The following is a 10,458-nucleotide window of genomic DNA, read 5'->3' as shown; positions in this document are numbered from 1 at the left end:
GGGATTACAGGCATGAGCTACTGTGTCCGACCTCAGATGTTTATTGAATGCACACAATACACTATACACTCTTTGAGATGCTGAGTATACAGCTGAGTATACAGTAGTGAACCAAACAGGTAAACATATAAATAAAAAGAAAACAGAGCAAGGAGATAGAGAATGATGGGAGGTTGGGATGGAGTTGATGAAGGTGTAACAACCACAAATAATTACTTTGCCTAAACTATATTATATTAAAATATATAAAGAAAGCCACTGATAGAAATATAAAGAGAAGCAGAAATACAGTTCTATGAGATCTGACAATTAAGTTTGTGAACTTGCCACCATACGCTTATGCTGGTAGCACTGTACAAACAACTCAGTAAGGTTTCACACCCTTGGTATATCAGTGTCTCATAGTTGTGTTCATGTTGACAGGTGGTGGTATCTTGCTGAGCGGCATTCACCATTGTTGCATGTTTTTGTGTGCCATCGTGAAAATTTCGGAGCTTGAATTAGAGCAATGAACGAACATTAAATTTCTTGTTAAACTTGGTAAGAGTGGAAGTGAAATCGGGAACATGTTAGTCCAAGTATATGGAGACAATGTCCTGAAGAAAATAGCAGTGTACAAATGGATGAAATGTTTTTTTGAGCATCACTGATGAAGAGAGGTCAGGATGGCCAGTAATGAGCAGAATTGACAAAAACATTGCAAAAATTCATCGAATTGTGTGTCAAAATCGTTGGCCAACTGTGAGAAGCATAGCAAACAGGAAAATCTTAACTGAATATCTTGGCATGGGAAAGGTGTGTGCAAAAATGGTCCCGAAGGAGCTCTTGTACCATGACATTGCACCAGCTCACACAGCACTGTTTGTGAGGAAGTTTTTAGCCAGTAAACAAATAACTGTATTGGAACACCCTCCCTACTCATCTGATATGGCCCCCAGTGACTTTTTTCTTTATCTGAAGATAAAGGAAGTATTGAAAGGAAGACATTTTGATGACATTCAGTACATCAAGGGTAATATGATGACAGCTCTGATGGCCATTCCAGAAAAAGAGTTCCCAAATTGCTTTGACAGGTGGACCAGGTACTGGTGTTGGTGCATAGCCTCCCAAGGGCAATACTTCAAAGGTGACCAGTGATATTCAAAAATGAGATGTGTAGCACTTTTTCTAGGATGAATTCAAGAACTTAATTGTCAGAACTCGTAATATATTTCTTTAATGCATTTCAATCTTTGACAATTCAAACAAGTCAATATAAAAAGTAATGTAGAAAATTTTACTAATGTGCAATTAATAATGTTGATTTAGTGATATATATGTACATAATATATACAATTTCTCTACTCTACAAAGAGAAAATATATTTTCCTCAGGATCTGTCAACACCGAAAAAAATTGATTACCTCTTAGGTTACAGAGAACCACAGTAAGTTCTCCAAAGTTTAACATTATTTCAGTTTGAATTGTATGTTGGATGGCAGCAACATAATTTTACATACTTAAAGCCTCTATAACTCCTTATCTGGCTGTGCTTGGACAATAGCCAACCTCATTCTTAATGGAGGTTGCTTAACATTTAAGCAATGAGTATTCCTAGTAAAGCAAATAACAGTATAATTGTGGCCATCATTATATATATTTTAATAGGTCTGCCAATGTAATAAGGCAAGAAAAATAAGCAAGGAATATATTTATGAGACCTAAGAAGGCAAGATTATCATTTTATGCTAAGACTATGGCTGTTTACTTTGATCACCCAAGAAAGCAGTAACAAAAAATTACTAGATATACTGAAAGATTCGTGAATGTAATTGATTGTAAAATAAATATACCAAATCATCCATGAAGGGCCACCTCCAGGGCCACCGCCAGGCACTAGCAAACCACATCCCCTCCCTTTTCCTGGAAAGGGGCCCAAACCCAGCCCCCGCCTAAAATGGTGACCTGGCAAACAAAGGGGGCGTCTGAAATGGCACCTTCTGGGTTCTTCTTCCACAGTTCGGCTCACCTTTTCCCGCACCTGCGAAAAATCCACCAATCTGGATGGAGCTCTGCCAGTCGACCAATAATTGACTGACAGGTCGCCCTAAACCCCCATAAAGGCTGGCATGCCCTTGCTTCAGCGCTACAGCCTGACCCTCAGGTCCTGTAGCCCACCACGTTCGGCCCATTAAATCTCTTGGCCTTAACGGGTGTTGAGTCTCACTGTGCGCCACCATCTTTCAATCCAGTTTTCTATTTACCTGTAATGGTGAGTTTGAAAATATAATGAAAAAAATCTCAATTACAATGCAAAAAAATTATAAACCATCTTAGCAAAAATGTAATCAGAAAAAAGGGCTTTATGAATAAAATTATGTATTTCTCTCCTTAAAGACATATAAGAAGATTGAATAAATAAAGATATACAGCTTAATTTTGGATGAGAAGGCTAAACATTTTATAGATTGTCATTTCTGGGTTGAAGAGTAATATCTGGGTTACAAATTATTGCTACAAATTTCATGTTAACCAATTAAAATATGAATAATTTTTGGAAGAATAAAGTCTCCATGAGTTAAATATTTAAAACAGTAAAAATATCAACCAAATTAGGAGACATTCATTTAAATAAGGTAGAAAATCTTTTAAAAAAATCTATAAATAATGAAGATATTTTGATTACACAAAATTTTTAAAGATGTTTGGCAAATTATATATTAAAAACAAAAAAAGAAAGTTATAGAGAAAGAATATATTCAAAGAACATTATTGATAAAGGGTAATACTTATGATAAACAAAGGGTTTCTATGCATTTATTTAAAAAACCCAAATTTTATAATAGGTAAAAATTGTAAATTGGTAATTTATAGGAAAGGAAATCTAAGTGACTCATAATATACACAGGTGTAAAGATGATCAATTTTAGCTATGAAATACTAATTCTTATCCATGATATAAGTGAAATGTTTAAATCCAGTACATGTAAGGATTTGGGTAAAAGAGTATTCTCATAGACTTTTGGCATAAATGTGAATTGTAATACTTTTTTTTAGAGGAAGCAATTTGGTAATATTTATTACCAGATATTACTCTTCAACCCAGAAATTCTATTCCTATGACTTTATGACATAGATATGAAAGCTTTGATACCTTAGAATATATGCTTTCAGTAGAATTACTTGTAGAGTAGAAAGATCAGCAAGTTATTGCCCATAAGTAGGAAAATAATTGAATATATTATGCTACATCCATGCATGGATTTGTATGCAGCCATGAGACAAAATAAGTTAAAGTTATACCCACTGAATCAAATTTTCATTATTCAGTGGGAAAATTAAGATATAGAGAAAGGTTTATGGAATTATCTCACTTTTGTAGGACCAAAGATGATTTTTAAAGTTCTGTTTAAAGGATGTGGCATATAGATATTTGCAAATAAATGAATAAGTATGTAGAAAGAGTGTGAATTGCATTGATAGGCCGCCAGTGGCTATGCTTAAGTTAGGTGTAAGGAAACAAAGGGACAGAGGATGAGAAGCAAACGTTTTAAAAGTCCACAGTATGCTAAACAATAAATATTATTTAGAAAACATAAAATTTAATATATGTTATTGACTCATTTTGTAAAATTTCTTTTTATTTTATTTTTTTGAGTTGGAATTTCACTCTGTTGCACGGGCTGGAGTGCGATGACATGATCATGGCTCATTGTAGTTTCTACCTCTTGGGCTCAGGTGATCCTTCCACCCTTCCACCTCAGTCTCCCAAGTAGCTAGGACTACAGGTATACATCACCATGCCCAGATAACTTTTTTTTTTTTTGGTAGAGATGCAGTCTTGCTATGTTGCCCAGGTTGGTCTTGAACTCCTGGCCTGAAGTGATCCTCCCACCTCCCCTCCCAAAGTGAGATGATTACAAGCGTGAGCCATTGTGCCTGGCCCACTTTGCAGAAATTAAATAAATGCATGAACTAGAAGGTAACATGAATGGGTTAAAATGTTAATTTGCCAGGACTGTAATTTCAAAATACACACTGATTTTCTGAATAAAGAAAGGAGAACACTTACTGAAAAAAGTCAGGAGAATTTTGAATTGACAAGAAGGAAAGGAAATTTGTTATAGTCTGTTAATTCAAATATGCTTGTGCTAGTGGAGCTTCTTCAGATTTGTGGTTATCTCAACTTATGGGGGAGAAAATAAGGCAGAGTAAAGAGAAAACGAAAATGATCTCTGAAGGCCTCGTGGAAATCTCAAATGCTGCTTATTGCTATTCAGAATAGAAAAATGGCTTTGGCCTTTTGAGTACATTTAGAATTCTAGGGTCTTCCCTGCTCAGCTACGTCTCTGCTTCTTTTTCTGTTTTAGAGGAATACAACAGAGGTCTGTCTCCCTTTCTGTGATAGTGAGATTATGTCTAAAATGTGGGTGGAAGTCAAAGAACAAAAGTCCTCATGTGGAAGTGGAAATACATCCCCCTGGGGTATTCCAAGGGTCAACTGCTGCACATTCAGCCCTTTCAGAGCAGTACCTCTTTCTGGATTTTCATTCCATAAGGTAACATAGAAGTTCTTGGGCTTAGAGAAGTTTGCCATGAGACTGCCTCTTTTGGAAGAATCCAGAGTGCCCACACATAATACCATAAAAATCAGGCTGTGCACTGCAGTTAGTTAAGTCATGTTCCCTTACCTTATCAGGTTGTGTGCTTTCATTTGTTGTCATGTGATTCAGTCCTACAATGAGGATAGATACATGTTTCCAAATTGATGGCCATGTGGCTTTAGTGTAAGATGTTCATCATTTGGGGAAGAGAAGGGTGATGGGTGACTTCTTCAGCCTAAATTTGAACCTAACCCACATAAATGGATCATAATAGGCTGATAACATGTCTTTATGATAACTATTGCTCCTGTAAATTATTCTAGTAAAATTTCCTCATAAGTATAGCAATAGCATCCAAATTTATCTTCTTTTTGGAATTTACTAAATGCTTTTACATATTTCATGCTTTATGATATGCAACTATATCTTACAACCAGATTTTATGCATTTCAAATTTTATACTCTTCAGTAATATTTGAGTTCAAATAAAGTAAATTTCAAAGTGTTATGTATTTCCCCCAGGACCAAAAATATAACTATTAATCATTTCTGATTTTATTAGTGTTCTCTAAATATTATAAACAAAACTAAGATTATAAATCTTGGTTTAGGTTGTTATTTCCTAAAATAGCTCTAGTTTATATTCAAGAAACTTAACAAATTTTGTGAAAATACTAGGAAGAATAGTTTATTTCTTCTGAAAATTTCATCTCCAATTGTATATCTCTGGTCTATCTACCTGATTTTTTTTTTTTTTTTTACATCCTTACTGCCTAATTTATCATCTGTGGCTTGTAACAACTGATTACTTCAACTATCACTCTTTTGTTTTACCATTTGGAAATGCTTTTTTTTTTTTCTTCTTTATTTTTTATTTTTGAGTTGAAGTCTCACTCTGTCACCCAGACTGGAGTGCAGTGGCCGCTCCCGGCCACTGTAGCCTCAACCCACTGGGCTCTGGTATTCCTTCCGCCTCAGCCTTCCGAGTAGCCAGAATTACAGGCACGCGTTACCATGCCCGGCTAATTTTTGATTTATTGTAGAGATGAGGTCTTGCCAAGTTGCCCAGGTGGGTCTCAAACCCACGGGCTCAGGCAATCCACTCACCTCAGCCTCCCAAAGTGCTGGGATTACAGGCTGAGCCACCGAGCCCTGCCAGAAATGCTTGTTTTAATTCTGAAGTCAACTACCCCTTTTAGGGAAAGACATAGCAAGAGAATCACAAAATGAAAAAAAAATATTTTTTCCCTTCTCTTTTTTCCACTTTGGCTGGGAAATATGTACGTTTCATTAAGTTCTTAAGTGTTGGTTTCTCTCAGAAGGATCAAGTCCAGAAGAGAACTTAACCACTAATAAAATAACTGTGTGAAACACTCCAAGTTTCGCAGGATCATCCTAGATTTATTCTTATTAGCAGGAAAATAAATAAGAAAATCCACCTACGAAAAATTTAAATGTCCCTGCAAAGTGTGTTTCTTTTGGAGATGAAGCAGTTGAAAAGACACTTTAGTATAACAACAGAGTTACTGTTAATCCAACTCTGCTCCATACTCAGAGATTCATATACTCATAGGTTCTAGAAACTGAATAAATTTCCACTTCATTCTAATCTCTCCCACTCAATCATTTGGAACTTGCTTTTGAAATAAAACATTAAGAGATCATGTTAAATGCCAAAGTTACAATTATTTTCTGTTTCATCCTATACTTTTTTTTTTAACCAAAAAACTATACTAGAGAATTGGTGTGGTTTAGGAAAATTATAGCAAATACGTTGAACCCATTTGGATTAATTCTCACATGTTAGTTAATTAGGAACTACATTTACTAATCAAACAAGTGTCTTCAAAACCCTGAATGCTGTTGGTTACCAATACTGATGAAGTACTTCATTATATGGTAGATTTTTATATCCATTGATATCTTAAGGAGATTAATAAGCATCCTTAATTAGATGTCTTGCTTCTAACCATAAAATCTAGTTTTGTTTAGAAGCTATCTTCTCATATCTGCCTGCCTTTCAATATTATTGGGTTTTGGTTCTACAAATCTTATTTTGTCTGCAGGCGACAATGGTTCCTTTTCCTACTTTTCCAACTTTTTGTCAAAGTAAAGTCTTAGGGAGAGTGTTGGGGACCACAGTGACTTAACACACTCAACTTTTCTTCTTGCTTGTATCATTTTAAATCTTTTTTTAATAAGTACGAATAGGGCGCCCACTATGTGGATATCACTGGGTAGGGAATTCAATGATAATTTGAGTATTCAAAGATGGTTTCTTCATGAATTTTTCTCAAGAAGTTTTAAAGAAAAATAAAGTATATAAAAGCTATGTCTATAAATAGGATATAAGAAAGAAAATGACAAGGGCATGAGAAAGGGACAGGTGAAATCTTAAGAGTGGCAGAAGAAGGAACAACTACAGTCAGCAGAGAAATTAGAGACAGACTCCTGAAGATGAAGGTCAATTGTCTCCCATACTAAAAACAAATTACACATAATCATAGACACATACACAAATCACAGTTCTGCATTCCTTTGTTGCTACCGCCCTAATGCTCTCCTTCCATAACCAAGCTGACTATTTAATTATGAACTCACTGCAATCAGTGTTGACTGGCCTGTCCTTGTCACCATATGAGATGGTGCCATCCAAGTGCTGCTGGTCCCCTAATTGTTACTATCACTAGATTTTTGTTTGTTTGTTTGTTTTTGAAGGCAAGCCGAGCAGCGAGAACACAGGAATTTATTCAATCCAAGCACAGAAGGGCCTGCCACACAGCCGGCGATCCCCTACAGGCCTCTGAGGCAGGAGCGCCTGGCCCCTGCCTGCCCTGTGGGGCAATACTGAGCTGGAGTCGCTGTTACCAAAATATACGTCTGTCACCAAAAAAAAAACCGCGATGCTGCCTCTCATGTCACAACAGGTATAAGAAATTATAAATATCTATACCTTGTCACATTCCTGATGGGAACTTGGGATCCTGGAGCCCCCGGGGAACAGGGCCGCCCTGGGAGGCTGGGGGTTAAGACTAGGACGCGTCTGCCACCGGGGTCCCAGCGTTGGAGGTAGACAAGACAGAAACCCAGAGGTTCTGGTCCAAGATCTGGAGGAAACCCCAAGAGTCAGAGTGAAGGTTGGAGTAAGGCTGCTGGGGTAGGTGGTGGTACATGCCCTCTGGCTGGGCTTTTGGACATGGAGTCCCACCCGTGATGGGAGGACAGGGAGGGAGAGGACCGCATACAGGGAACACCAGACAATTCAGAGACACGCATACACGGGTCTCGTTATAGAAGATAGAAAACTATCTCTTGCATATACAGGAGATTGGATATTTGGTTGCCTGAAGTATCGCTAGGCAGTGTGTCTGTGGCAAGTATGATACAAGGTGGGCTGGAGGGCGCCAGGCCAGCGCCAGTGGTGTGATTACTGGGTCGCGGTGTCCCAGTCGGGTACACGATCCTGGGCCTGGTCTCGGCCCTGCTCAGGGGTCACCCCAGTCTCCAGGCCTGGTGTGCTCACCGCAGGAAGGCAGGCCTTTAAGACACAAGAAGGTCGTGGTCGGTGTCCACCTGCGGCCCGCCTGTGGGGCAACAAGGCTGGCCTGGGCCTGGCACGGGTGAACTCCCACCGTGGCAGTCACCAAGAGCCTGAGCTGCCACCTGTCACTGCAGGGTTAGCAAGGTGAACTAGATTTCATTGTTTTTAAAAACAGGTAAACTGATTCTCTAAAAAAAAAAAATCTCTGGTCTGTTAAGGTGACTTCAGCTGCTTTTTAAAGTGACTTTTTTCTGGAATGATGGAAGTTGTCACCAGGGGCCCGGCCGCAGGGCCCTCGCCTCTAGATGGTGGACTCAGAGAAGGAGACCCACAGGTGGTGGTTCTCCCCGAGGTCCTGGTTGTGCAGGTCGATGAGGGCCTGGACCGCCTTCTCCAGGGAGCCCATCTGGATCAGCGCCATCATGCGTGTCCCTGAACTGTCAGGTGTTCCCTTTATGCCGCCCCTTTCTTGCCTGTCCTCCAGTCACAGGTGGGACTCCGTGTCCAGAGGCCCAGCCAGAGGGCATGTCCCACCCCCAGCGGCCTTCTGGAAGAATCTGAGCCCCTTGACAACACCCCCGTGGCTGGAGAAGAGGACCTTGAGATCTTCCTCAGATATGGAGGGCGGGATATTGGAGAGGTGCAGAGTGGCTGAGGGTGGGAAGATGTTCTGGAAGTTCTTGGAGTCGGACTTCTTGAAGCAGTGCAGGAGCAAGTCGCCGCAGTCCTGGGTGAGACCCTGGTCCTCCTGGCCCTTGCGTGGGAGCAGCACGTTCTGATGCTTGGATAGCGTGATGCGGATGGGCTTCCCATGCAACTTGTGCCCATTCAGGTAGCTCATGGCCAGTTTGACCTGGCTCCCATTGGCCATCTGTACAGGATCTTCACCTGCTACTATCACCGTGGACACCGGAAAGAACAAAGAGGCTTTGGGACGTGACTCTCTCGGGGTTCAGGTTGCTGACCAGCAGGATGGAGTTGCCTGTCCCCGCCAGGTCTGGTATGGCGATGTGACCTGCAGCCACCGCGGCCGCCGCCACTGACAGAATGACTAGGGAAGCCAGGGCTCCATGGACACTGGGAATGGAAAGGCCTGCAGCCTGAGGGATGGCAATGGTGGGAGAGAAACCAGTTCCTGCATAGGGGGAGGCTGAGATAATACCAGGAGCACCAAAGGTAGCAGCCGTAGTCTGGTCCAGCTAGGGCTAGCTCTACCCCGAGGGCAGGTCTGGGCGTGTAGTCATGGCTTTTGTCATTGTTGTACTTAATGTTGAGGCTAGTGAGCATGGAGCAGTCTATATGCAGCGTGCAGCAGGCATTGTAGATGTTCTGCCCATCCAGGGACAGCTTGGCGTGCTGTGTGCTCAAAGGGTCCACATGCTGCAGCAGGGCCTGGAACTGGTTGTTCTTGGTGAAGGTGATGATATCTTGAGGACCGTGCCAAACTTGGAGAAGATCTAGTGCAGTACTTCGAGAGTCACAGGTAGAAGAGCTTCTCCACGATGATGTGCAGCACAGGGCTCTGCCCAGCCATCGCCATTACTGCGTTCATGGCAGCTGCCGAGGTGGCCAAGACCAGGTTTCCTGATTGCATTGAGTTCACCGCCTGCAGGGCAGCCTGGGCCTGGTGCCTGGTTGGGCAAGCTGTCGGTCTTGAGCTCCTTGTGGTTGGAGAACTGAATGTAGATGGACTGGCCCTGCAGCACGGGCCTCACCAATGTGTAGTAGTTGACCATGGTGTAGGCCGCCTCCTCCGTGTTCATTTCGATGAAGGCCTGATTCCTGCCCTTCAGCATCAGCAGATTGGTGGCCTTCCCGAAGGGCAGTCCAGGGAGATGACCTCGCCCTGCGTGACATTACCCAAGAGTTTGCGGATGTGGATCACATGTGAGGGCACCCCAGTGCTCCTACTGTCGCCTTTGAACTTCTTGCTATCATTCCATTGGCTGCGGAGGCCGAGTTGCTGCTCATGACAAAGGGCCCATTGGTGATGCGGGAAGAGAAGAGCTCATCCGATTCCTGCTTTGTACCAACTGCTATGTCTGGGATGATGCCGTCCATGGCACACAGACCTGCGGGACCGGAGTGGAGGTGCCGGGATCTAGATACCTTTTTCAAGCTTTCATTTCATTTGCTCTCTCTCTTGCATTAAACTCTGTTGACCACTTCTTTCCTCCCTTGACTTCCTGAATCACACCCCTTCTTGATTGAATTACCCCTCTGAACAGTTTCTCAGCCTTCTTTGTTAGTCTTCTGCCAACTTAGTTAAATGTTGATCTGTTTAAAGGTTCTCTGGCTCTCTTGGAAATTCACTTCTTATGTGCTCTCTAAGTC

At 41.4% G+C, this 10,458-nt stretch overlaps 1 pseudogene; it reads right to left on the bottom strand.

Moving 5' to 3' along the window:
- Positions 1-8,270: 8,270 nt before the first annotated feature.
- LOC103255336 lies at positions 8,271-10,209 on the bottom strand (annotated as a pseudogene).
- Between the last annotated feature and the right edge of the window lie 249 nt (positions 10,210-10,458).

The sequence above is a fragment of the Carlito syrichta genome, unplaced genomic scaffold (genome assembly GCF_000164805.1).
Source record: "Carlito syrichta isolate Samal-C Ts95f unplaced genomic scaffold, Tarsius_syrichta-2.0.1 Scaffold288038, whole genome shotgun sequence".
Taxonomy (NCBI): domain Eukaryota; kingdom Metazoa; phylum Chordata; class Mammalia; order Primates; family Tarsiidae; genus Carlito; species Carlito syrichta.
This window is presented reverse-complemented; position numbering and strand designations above follow the sequence as displayed.